General features: G+C 33.1%; 1 long non-coding RNA gene across 1 annotated transcript; it reads left to right on the top strand.

Annotated features, from left to right (window-relative positions):
• The first annotated feature begins 9,775 nt into the window (after window positions 1-9,775).
• Window positions 9,776-12,778, top strand: LOC141832899 (uncharacterized). The gene is made up of 3 exons (XR_012602170.1): window positions 9,776-9,890; window positions 12,393-12,583; window positions 12,725-12,778. It is a non-coding gene; the product is annotated as an uncharacterized LOC141832899 (long non-coding RNA).
• Window positions 12,779-12,978: the final 200 nt, after the last annotated feature.

The following is a 12,978-nucleotide window of genomic DNA, read 5'->3' as shown; positions in this document are numbered from 1 at the left end:
TAATTTATTTTAAATTTTAAAAAATAAAATCAATGAATTATATTAATTAATTTAATAAATTATTTTATTAAAATAATTATGTTAACGAATTATTTTATTAAATATATATAATTTATTTTAAAATCTAAAAAAAATAAAATTAAGAAATTATATTTATTAATTTAATAAATTATTTTATTAAAATATATATAATTTTAAATTTTAAAAATAAAATTAATGAATTATATTTATTAATTTAAAAATTATTTTATTAAAATAATTATTTTATTAAAAATATATAAATTTATTTTAAATTTAAAAAATTATAAATAAATTATATTTATATTTTTTATATATTATCAATTTATTATCTTCATTAATATTAATATAATTAATTTAATTAAATTTATTCTAAAAATAAATTAAATCAAAGGTAATATTGTAAATGTTAAATTGGTTATATTTTATTTTTTTAAATAAATAAGTTGAATACAAATAATATTTGATTATATTTAATTACATAACCAAGATTATGTATGATAATTTGAATCAAACGCACCTTTAATGGTGTGAAGATGTCTACTTTACACATTGTACAACTTAATCTTGTCAAGAGCACGAAAGAATCTAGTCCTATTTAGGTTCGGTTTAAGCGACACCGATGGCATAGAAAAATTCTTAAGACACGTGATCCAATTATCATTTCAGTTGGTTGGAGGCAGTACCAGATAGTTCCTGTGTATGCCATTGAGAATAGAAATGGGCGCTACCGCATGCTGAAATACACGCCAAAGCATATATTTTGCTTAGCCATGTTTTGGGGTCCTCTTGTTCCTCCTCAAATTGGAGTACTTGCACTACAAACCTTAAACAATCAAGTAATCTGCTTTTGGAAACATATGTTTAGTTTTACAGAAGTTTATTTCCGCTTAAAAATGACACGGGAATAATTTTGTTAAACTATCAGCAAGTTGTTTTCCATGCACATAATGTACGGGTCATTCTATTGCATAGCAACTTAAATGTGGGTAGGGGTGAGTAACAATTCGGTTAAACCGAATAAACCGACTGAACCGACCAAATTAAAAAATTCGGTTCGGTTATTTCAGACCAAATTATACCGGCGGTTACAATAAACCGCCGGAAAATAGAATATATATCGGCGATTAACTTTCAAACCGCCGCTAAAAATTTATTTTTGCGGTGGTTAATTGAAACCGCCGGAAAACAGAAAATAGCGGCGATTTTTAAAATCGCCGCTAAATAACTGCCGCAAAATCATGATTTTTTAGTAGTGAGCAAACATATTATCATAAGGGAAGGTTCAAAGGATAAAAGCCTACCTTTCCTATGCCTGACTTTACTGCTAAAAGCTATCACATACCAATTTCCATTCATGTGGGGGATTGTTGGAAATATGAATGGAAACAATGAAATGGAAGGATGGAGAAGACCCTCATATGGAGGACTTTAGTCCCACATTGGTAGTTGGAGGGCTACTTGGTTGGTTTATATTGTATCACAAGCATTGATGTTGTGAACAAATGCAAGGGGAGAGACTCTCTCTCACGCATGGGTGCGCAGGGGGGTGCAAATCCAGGGCCCGGATTGCACTACCCGCAAGGTAACTTGTGTGCGAGCGCGACCTACGCGCGTCGAATGTCGGACCGGTCAGGGCATAATTTGCCCAAGCAGATAAACCAACATTTTGCCATTCCTTTCAATTTTGTGTAACGTTGGTTGCAATGAAACGAACAAAAGTTATTACCTGGCGTTGAAACGGCCAGAGTTAATTAGACGTTTCGAATCAAGCCATCAATTCCACCATTAATCTCCAATTAATTAGAGATATGGTGCGAGGTTATAAAAGAGGCAGCGATGGGAGAAGAGGAGAAGAAGAGCATTCTCGATCCCTCTCTTCCTTTCTTCCTTTGCTTTACCCGTGATAGTTTTTTGGTGTAGTCAGTTCGCCGGCAATGATCCGGTATTGTCGTATCCTGGGAAATAGACGTCCGTTGTGAGGGCGAATCTGTTTTAAGGAAACTGCGTTGAACGCAGGCCTCGACCACTCAGCCATTCGGCATTCGGCCACTCGGCTCGACGATTCGGCATTCGCCCACTCGGCTCGGCGATTGCATTCAGCCACTCGGCTCGGCGATTCGGCATTCGGCCACTCGGCTCGGCGATTCGGCATTCGGCCACTCGGCTCGGCGATTCGGCATTTGGCCACTCAGCTCGGCGACTCGGCACTCGGCGGTTCGGCCACTCGGCGACTCGGCACTCGGCGGTTAGGCCACTCTGCTTAGCACCCTACTCGGCACTCGGTTCGGCCACTCGGCGACTCGGCACTCGGCGGTTCGGCCACTCTGCTCAGCACTCTACTCGGCACTCGGTTCGGCCATTCTGCTCGGCATTCGGCAGAGGACCACTCAGCCATTCAGCTCTCTCCGGCAAAGCATATTGAGATAACAGTTTGTTGGTGGGGAAAAAGGGGTTTCTAATGCTTATTATTTTTTAATGCCATGGGGTTTGGAGGTAGTTTGGAGTCCGGTGGTGTAGATGATGAGGAAGTCTTGAAAAACCGTTTCGGTAGATTCTTGCAGAACAAAAATTTTTCTGAAACGATCTCAAGTTGCCCGACGCGTTTAGATCGTTGGGCTCTTGTGTTTGGTTTATAGGATCCAATATAAAAGCATAATTTAATTAAAGCGGAAACTTTAAATTATACCTCTTCGGATGAAGGATGTAGATTACCCCTCGATCTTCTGCTGTATTCCTCTCCTCTTTCTCGAACGTTGTGTGGGCAACGATCCTTCGAGAATATCTCCACCAGAATTCTCCACCAGAATTCTCCTCTCCGATGGCTAGCAAACTTTCCCTCCTTCTTAGAGAAAAGAGAAAGGGAAGAAGAGGCTGTGGCTGCCGAGAGCTTCAACCACCAAATAATTAATTCGTGTGTTCTCTCAAAGCCAACCTTGCCCCTTCTTTTATAGCCTAGCCATCCCTTATTTATGGTATAATTAGAGTCATAAACATGGTATAATTGATCCATAAACATGGTATAATTTGATTCAATCAAATCAGAGAATTTGGCATGATTTCGAATTATAATCAAATCAAATCTAATCCAGATTTGATTCTAATCAAATCAAATCTCATCTAGATTTGATTCTAATCAAATCTCATCCAGATTTGATTCTAATCAAATCTCATCTAGATTTGATTCTAATCAAATCAAATCTTATCCAGATTTGATTAGAAAAATCATAATTAATTTTCTCTGCGGAAGAAAATTAATAATTTCGTAACGGAAATTTTAATTGGAATTTCTTAACAAAATTTTTCTCCAGAAAAATAATTTCAGAAATTCTTAAAATTTCTTATCCGAAATTTCATATAATTTTCTTAGGTGGATACGAGGTTTTATCCAGAGGCTATAGCAGGGACCTAGAGGAGAAATTGGTTTTGGCCTCCTGATGGACTTGGGCTTCCTATGTTCTCCCTGAACACCCAACTCAAGCCCATCAATAATAACTCATTCCACTAGAGAGTTATTATTGCACTACCGCACCAATCCCATATTATTGTATGAGCTCCTTCTTACTATAAGTACATTAATCTCCCTGTGTTTAAGATATCGTATGTCCGTCAATTAAATGAGTTACTGACAACTCGAATTTAATCAACTTCTATTCCAAGAGTAGTACCACTCAACCTCATTATCATGCGGACAAGGTCCACCTGCAGGGTTTACATGATAATCCTTATGAGCTCCTCAAGGGGACATCATCAGCCTAGATTATAGGACACAGTTTCCTTCTATAATCAACAACACACCATGTACATAATACTACTTTCCAACTCATCGGGCCTTTTGATCTATCGTTCTAAATCTCACCCTTTGATGAATTAAAGAAGTACATACTAAGTACATGTGTTTGTTATTATATCGGGATTAAGAGCATGTACATCTATAGTAACAGAGGTTTGGTTCAATTATATAGTCAGTATAAATCGAACAATCCTCAGATGGTCCTATTCAATACACACTTAGTGTACTAGTATAATTTTATAGTCAAGACAGACTAAGACAAAATTACACTACAACCACTCCGATGGTTTGTCCAATCCATCTTGGTTGTGAACACTGTTTATAATCTATAAGGGACTGATAACATGGTCTTCTGTGTGTGACTCCGCACACCATGTTAATCTACAGTATAGATTAAATGGACACTTCAAAATATTGACCAAATGTGATTCTCATTTCAGAATGTTTATTTACATAGCTAGGATTCTAGTATACATCCCAACAGTAGAGGCCAGAAGTTATGCCTAAACATCGATTTATCTTATGGATGTTAGCAAATGGGCACTTGAGGACCAAGGATCGCTTGAAGTATGTGTCTAATAAGTTATGTGAGTTATGTCAACTTCATGAAGAAACCAACCACCACTTATTTTTTGAATGCCCCAAGGTTTGTGAGGTATGGGGCAAGGTCAAGCATTGGCTTGATATTGGGCAAAATTTTACTTCTTTTGACGAGATGCAGCAGGTTCTTGGAAGACATTACAAGAATAGGCGACGGAAAACCAATGCATGCTACCTCGGCATCTCTAGCTTGATATACTATATATGGGTGACACAAAATCGAAGGTGTTATCAAGGCATTATCCCGGATTTTGATTGAATTTTTCGCAATGTGCAGATCCATGTGTATCAGTTTGTAGATCTCAAGCCACGGTAGTATCCAAATTATCGGTCACTCTGTTTCTGAGATGAGATTGATTTTATGGTCTGTGGTGCTTTGTATGGCTTGTAGATGGGCATGTAAGTGTTGTGATGTGGAGACATGTGAGGCTATGGTGTCTTGGTGTTGGTGGTGTCATGGGTTTGATGCAGTTTCTTGTGTGATGGGTCATATATGTGTGTCTAACGGCTAGAGTTGTCTAGGCTATGATGCTGATCTTTTGATTATACATTTAAGATGTCTAACCTCTTTTATTTTATTTATATATGAATCATTTTTCAAAAAAAATAAAATTAATAATTTCAATTGATCAATCAATTGGATAAATGATCAATCAATTTCTTATTATATTGTAAAATATATTATTTTATAATAAAATACAAAAAATTGATTTATTAGTTAATTTCCCTAGAAATTAAGTTCTATTTTTACTTCTATAGTCAATATCATATTGAATCGGGTTGGTTTTAGAAACCTATATATATAAATTAAAATTACAAAATTAATTAATTAAATTAATATTTTTTAAAGAATTAGTTAAAATTAAAATTTCAATTGATCAATCAATTGGATAAATAATCAATATAATCGATCAATTTCTTATTATTTTGTAAAATATATTATTTTGTAGTAAAATGTAAAATAATAATTTATTAGTTAATTTCCCTAGAAATTAGATTCTATTTTTTGCTTCTATAGTCAATATCAGACCGAATCGGTTTGATTTTTAGAAACCTATATATATAAATTATAATTACTAAATTAATTAATTAAATTATTTTTAAAAAAAATTAGTTAAAATTAAAAATTTCAATTGATCAATCAATTGGATAAATAATCGATCAATTTCTTATTATTTTAAAAAATATATTATTTTTTAGTAAAATGTAAAAAAAATTTATTTATTAGTTAATTTTTATTAGAAATTAGGTTCTAATTTTGTTTCTATAGTCAGATCGAATCGATTTGGTTTTTATAAACCTATATATATAAATTAAAATTACTAAATTAGTTAATTAAATTAATTTTTTCTTAAAGAATTAATCAAAATTAAAAAATTTTAATTGTTCAATCAATTGGAGCAATAATCGATCATTTTCTTATTATTTTATAGTAAAATGTAAACAAAATTCATTTATTAATTAATTTTTCTAAAAATTAAGTTTTATTTTTGCTTCTATAGTCAATGAATGAATTTGATTTTTAAAACTTATATATATAAATTAAAATTACTAAATTAATTTTTCTTAAAGAATTAGTTAAAATTAAGAATTTCAATTGATAAATCAATTGGATAAATAGTGGATCAATTTCTTATTATTTTATAAAATATATTATTTTATAGTAGAATAAAAAAATTGATTTATTAAGTAATTTCTCTAAAAATTTAGTATTATTTTTATTTCTATAATCAATATCAGATCGGTTTGATTTTTAGTAATATATATATAAATTAAAATTATTAAATTAATTAATTAAATTATTTTTAAAAAATATTAGCTAAAATTAAGAATTTCAATTGATTAATTGATAAATAATCGATAATTTTTTATTTTTTTATAAAATATATAATTTTGTTATAAAATGTAAAAAAAAATTAATTTATTATTTTTTAAAAAAAAATTAATTTAATTTTTTACTTTTATAGTCACCGAATCGATTTGTTTATAAAAACCTATAAACCCCTCCCTCCCCTCTTAAAAGCCCTTCTTCGCGACACCGTTGCCCACCCCAAGAACGCGCGACGCCACGCCACCGCCGTCTTCTCCCACGCCTCCTCATCCTCTCCGAACTCCGGCGCCGGCGGCTGATAGCAATCGGACTTAACCACCTCTCATTCTGTCACCGCGGACCTCGCAATCCCCCTCCCCGCTCCGTGATCTTGCGTCGACGTCTTCTGTTTCTCCCAGCCAGAGGTTCGCAACCACACCGCTACGAGACTGGAAGGGCGCGACCGCCCCATCCTCTCCGTTGCTGGCGTGAGGGAGAAATACAGCCGAGTAGTAGGTGAGATTAATTTTTAGAAAGTTATTAAATATGTGACATAGTATTGTACCACGAATTTCATCTATTTGTAGCATCATGGAATTGACCTCCTTGTTGGATGGTTTTATTTCCTTGATCTAATTGGTTACGGTAGTGATATTTTTGCAACTAGCAATTCTTATGAGCTTGAACAGAATAGTGTGATCATTTTTTCTCTTGTTTCTGTTAATTGCTGTCAGGAAAACCTAATGATGTTGGACTAACATTGGTAAAAACACTTCAGCAGACTAAATATTCCATCGATGAGAAGTTGGAACAAAGTTTCATTAATCTTTTCTGTAGAAAAAAGCCTCCTGCTTCCGATAATGGCCATGCAAAGGGTAATGTACTGGATGGACAGCACCATGATGGGCACAGTGGGGGACTTGTTAGCATCCATCCTGGAAGAGGATGCTAATCATTCTGGTGATGAAGTATCAGAGGATGATGAAGCTGGGAAAAACAATCTCACAGGAGATAGTGATTCTGATGGTTCTGATGAAGGGAATGATTATGCCACGGATGATGATCTTAAAGACGATGAACACATGAATCCATTTAGCCATGATCTCAATGAAGAAGTCGAGCTTCATAATGGAAGGTTAAGGAGAAAGGTGATATCATCTAGCTTTGGAAATAATGATCATTTACAGGTAATGGGACTTTCTTTGTGTTTTTCTTTCTTTATGATTCCCAATTTGGATCAAATGTGATAACAACTAAGGTTTATCTCATTTAGTGGAATCGATTATATGGATTCTCCTGTATTACCGTGCTCGATTCCCTACTATACCATCATTTATATTTAAATGAATTTTATCTATTTTATTATTGCTTCTTTTTTGATTTAACATTCATCATAGCAATGCATCTTGGATGTCTCTAGTGAGTTCCTCCGCGACTAGCTTAAAAAGATAAAAACTTTGAGGTTGTCCTTGATGTACCCTTAGCATTACATTCTTGGTTAATCTGTCTAGAGACCTCATTCTTGTTATTACATCGTTATACATATCTGATGGTATCATGTGTAAGATTTGTTTCTTTTCCCAATACTTTTCAAATGTATAGATTTTATCATCGACCATTCATGCATAAATTCAAATTGACTTTTGTAACTTTGGTTTCCGTAATCTTTTTTCTACCACGATGATAATAGTTTTAAAAGCTAGGAAAGTTTGGTCCATAGATACAGCACAGATCTGTGTCATTCATATTGTTCAATTAGATTAACTAGAGAATAGATGTAGAGAAAAATCAGAGCTTGTTTAATCTTTTATAGTTGTTCATGATGAAAGACACAAACCCCCTTTATTTACTAATCAATTTTGATTCTATTCATAGTAAAGTTTGGTATTCTACTGTTAGTTACATATTATGCATTTAACATGTATTTCAAATAATACTCTGACATGCTTCTTGTCTCTTGAGTATGCCCCAAGTCCCAACTATTTGCGGAGCATATCACTCCATTGAATTCTATGCAAGACTATATCACTAGTATATTTAAATCTATTGAACCTCTTTTTGTTAACTAGAGTTTGTTTGTTTGGTGGATGGAAAGATGGGAGAGAGGGAGGAGAAATGTCATACATGGTAATATATGTTCTATGCTGTGTAATTTTATGATTTTCCCTTTCTTTCCCCTTCTCTCCCTATCTTTCCACTTATTTTTTTGTGATTCTTTCTATTGTGCCATCCACATGGAAGCATAGTTGGGTATGTCAGACAAATTATCTATTACAAAAGGTTTTTTAACTTTCTGTTCGTTTTCTTCAATTTTCTTTATGTTGCTTCTATGTCAAATTTCTCTGTCATGTGGTTATCACATGAATGACTTAGGCTGACCATTGACATTGGCGAATGTGTAAAATGTCCCAATTACTAGTCTGTATTTTCAGTCTTGTTCGTTTTGTTTAGTGCAGCAATATTCATTGATATATAATATTCAAGTACTTTTTTTGTAGATCCATGATATACAATTGTGGCATACCATCAGCTGCTATTATTGTTTGCATATAAAATCATGGATTAAAGTTTTTTTTTGTGCACAAGAGAACTTCTGGCTCGGACACTATTTTTTGGTTTTACAATGATGTTTTGGCAGAATTTTTGTTTTACTGCATCTTGTTCTTCTGAACACAGACTTGTGGTTCTTTGAACTTCAAATGAATATCTGGTACTTATATGGCTTCAGATTTTGTTGTTTGCTGTTTCTATAATCAGAAATCAGTTAAATGATTTTGCTCCAAATGAATAAAAATGGTCTATGCTATTTGAAGTTTCTGGTTATTTTGAGGTAAACGTTGGACTTGTATGAATCCTTTCCATGCTGTCGAGTGAAGTGCATGCTTTAATACTTATCATGAGTTGGTTGTTGATACTAAATTGGTTTATAAAGTGCTTTGTTACTTTGATACTGCAAAATGCTCCACTTGTTATCTCAATATATACAAGGCTTTTAGGTGGTTAAATATGCTATGAGATGTCCAGTTTTTATTTTTCTGAGGATGTGCATGTGTGCACCATTTTATTCATTCTTGTTGGCCGGTATAATCATTTTGATTGTCATAATGATTGTGGTTATTGGTTGATACTTGACACAAGGAGCTATTTTGGCATTTTGAGAAGTGTGTATTAGTTGAAAGAAACATTGTAAAATGGAACCCTTTCTGAATTTAATATTATTTGATTCTATAATCGTGTCTTTTTTTTTTTTTTGGGGGGGGGGGGGGGATTTTATGCCAGGTAATCATATTCATATTCATCATATTCCTGCAGATGTTATCACTTGTTATAAAATGTATCTGTGACTGAAGGAGCTTTTGCACCAACAGCTAGGTTTTCCTTATGCCATCAGTGGCAGGGTCTTTTACAAATTGTTCATCATTTAGTCTTTTGTCTTGCTTGCATATTTACTCAAATATGGCTGGACAGTGATTTTCCCCCTAGGATTTTGTGTTTGTTGGGATTATTAAATAATTGCTTCATAGTTTCAGGTTCTCATATTGGCCTTGTTTCAGGATTCTAGAGATGATTTGCAAGAGTTTGATGATGACACTGACAACGATGATGTTCGTGATGATAAATTGCATTCTAGTTCAGAATCTACTGAGGGTGATGATGATCTCAACTCAGGTATCAAGAAATTTAATGCTTTGTTTTTTGTTTTGGTTTTGGAGCACAAGTTGTTGCAACTTTCTCAGAACTATACAACAACAGAGTTATGGAGTGGAATATAATAAAGGATGAGGCACAAGAACAAATTAATGCTGTTATTTGAGAAGTTGTTGAATCTTTAACAAATCATTAAAAACAACATTCCAAACTTCGTGCAAGCATTCTAAAGAATTATATGCAAGTTAAAGTGCTTGCAAAAATTAGCACTGAGCTTTATGGTGTTACATGGGCCTTGTGGCTTTCAAAGACTGATTATTAAACCAAGTCAGGCTTAAGAAGTTAATAGCTTTGAAGAAAATACTCATGAGTTCAAGTTCCATATTCTTGGCCTAAATAGTTAGAACTGAGAACTTGATGATGATTGACTTTATGCTGATCAAATTATTATTTATATGTAGAAATCTAATATAATGCTATCACAACATAGTTGAATGTACTAATACCTTAAGTAATACTTAACTATGGTTTGCATTACAATAGCTGCTTTTGGAATGCATAACCTAACTTTGAATTGAGAAAATGATTTTCTGGTAAAGAGGTGTTGCTCATGAACATACTTTAAAGAAAAAGAACTTTAAGAAACACTCTACAACCCATCCTCAAGCTGCCTTTGTCCAAGCAATCTTAGGTGGCTACATGGATCTTATCTCTCCAGAAATATGATTAAAATCCATGCTTATAGAGGTTTGTGCATTTTAATGCTAGTTGTTGTGGCTAATGCAACTCTTAACAGTTTTCATCCAAGTTTGAGACTGACGTTGGCAGTTTAATCTTACAGCTGCCCAATGTAGTAGAATTGTGTCTCCAAATAATGGACAATATTATTTATATGCTCATATCATTCTGTTATCAAATTCCTCAATATTTTTTGATTAATATTATTAAGATCTGGCTTTCTTACAATATTTTTTTTTTGAAGTTATTTTGTAATCTCCCCTCTGACTAGAAGATATGAAAACTTGTCAGATTATGTTGTTCAAGGTTACACTTAACAGTTCACATTTAAAAAGATACATTTCTTACCTAAAACAAAATTTAAAAGGGCCATGATGATTTGGTTCAATTCAACACTATTTGACGTGAATCTTGTCTTTTACAATTCTAAAAAAATGAACTCATTTAAATAAAATTAATCAAGTAAATTTAATTCAAAAAAGGCATTAAAATATATCTAGTGTTAGAAATTAAACCAAAGTCATAAAAGAAGAAAACATGAATTTTATGTGATATGGTTGAAGTACAAAAATTGAAGAGAATGTAATCCCAAAGTCTCATTGACATAGAAGAAAATATTATAAGTCTCTTTAACTTGATGATTGTGCTGACACTAATTTTCTATTGTTCATTTCATTTCACTTTGTATTGCAACAAGAATAATTTGCACAATTCTAAAATTCATTAAAAGGATTCACAAAACAAACATTGATTACCTGTGGTATTTTGGGATACTAAATAAGTTGAGCTTGTATTTAGCAGACACTTCTAAGGTTCTGTGGAGGCTCAAATTACTTTGAATTTTGAAATCTACCCAATGTATGAGACGGATCAAATTGGTTAGTGGACTGGTGTTTCTAATAGGATATTTTACATCTGAGATCCCTTTCTATATTGGATAAATAAGAACTTGAAGTTGATTGTATCTATCGTGAGGGTTTTTTATTGGGAATGTTTCCAAAGATCAACTGCAAGGTACCTCTGAAAAGGAGCTAAAGGGCTTTCCTTCCTAGGATAGCTATTTACATTTTCTTTTTAAGTTACTAAAACAATGTCTCATCATCGTAACATAAAATTTAAAATAAAATCATTCAATCATTTTGGCATCTGCTTGTATGAGGATAAGATTAGAGATATCTGAAAAACCCACTAACCAACCCTATTGACCTTCTAACATTGACTTGAAATTAACATATGTTTCCCTTGGTTTCATTTTATCCATTTTTAATGTTTATTTCCATATTTAACTTTGCTTTTCCACCCAAGACTTGATATTTACTAAATGTTTCGTGATTGTAAAACTTATGTTGCTTAACCCATGACTTCTCATTACTTCAGTCGGGTTGAAATAATTACCATTGTTCGTGTCAAATTAATTTCAAAATACTTGGTTCATGTCTTGAATCTCAATTTTGTGTTTGTTGATATTTTAGATGCTAGCTAGCTTTGGAGAATTTCAATCATAAGGAATTTAAATGCCATAGGGCAAATTAAACTCAATTATCATTTTCATGTAAAATTTTTAGAGAGGTGTTATGATAGCATTTTTATGGAGAATTAGATTTTTTTTTCAAAATTATTTTGATATACTACACATTGTAGATAGTTCTTCCATTAGTCCTCTCTGCATGAGTGAAAATGTTAAAAAAACATTCAATTTTTTGCCCTTAGTGTTTACACAAACAGATACAAAATATAACATTGGACTACCATTCAATTTTTTCTTTTTCTTCTCTTGATTATCAGGTGATGAAGCTGAGCATAGTTCAAAGTGGAAAGAATCATTGCTTGCTAGGGCAATGTCAAGAAAAAATGGTAACTTAATGCAACTTGTATACGGGCCCAGCCTACCAGTATTGTCTACCACTTCAAGGGATGCAGATGACAGTAGTGAGAATGATGAAGAGTTTTTCATTCCAAAAGGAGAGAGGACAAAGGTACTCCAATGATGTTTAATACAAATTTGTGCACATTTCTTTTTCTTTATTATTGTCAATTTTGATTTGTTTTGTGTTAATTCAAATGAATTGACTTCATTTTCAGATAATTACTTCTGACGGTTAAAAACTTGATTGCAGAAATTAGGGGACAACCTGAGTGTTGATAATCTCAATGCTGAAGATTGCTCAAAGTTCGCCAACATTTACCTTAAGGATTGGTCTGATGAAGACCTTACAAAATTTGTTTGTCATCGCTTTGTAACAGGAGACTACCTGAGTGTTGATAATCTCAATGCTGAAGATTGCTCAAAGTTCACCAACATTCACCTTAAGGATGAAAGACCTTATAAAATCTATTCGTCATCGCTTTGTAACAGGAGACTGGTCTAAGG

The sequence above is a fragment of the Curcuma longa genome, chromosome 8 (genome assembly GCF_044706935.1).
Source record: "Curcuma longa cultivar G26 ecotype Majalengka, Jawa Barat chromosome 8, ITB_CL_G26_1.1, whole genome shotgun sequence".
Classification (NCBI taxonomy): Eukaryota; Viridiplantae; Streptophyta; class Magnoliopsida; order Zingiberales; family Zingiberaceae; genus Curcuma; species Curcuma longa.
The sequence above is the reverse complement of the archived record's forward strand: the minus strand, read 5'-3'. Positions and strand labels throughout refer to the sequence as shown.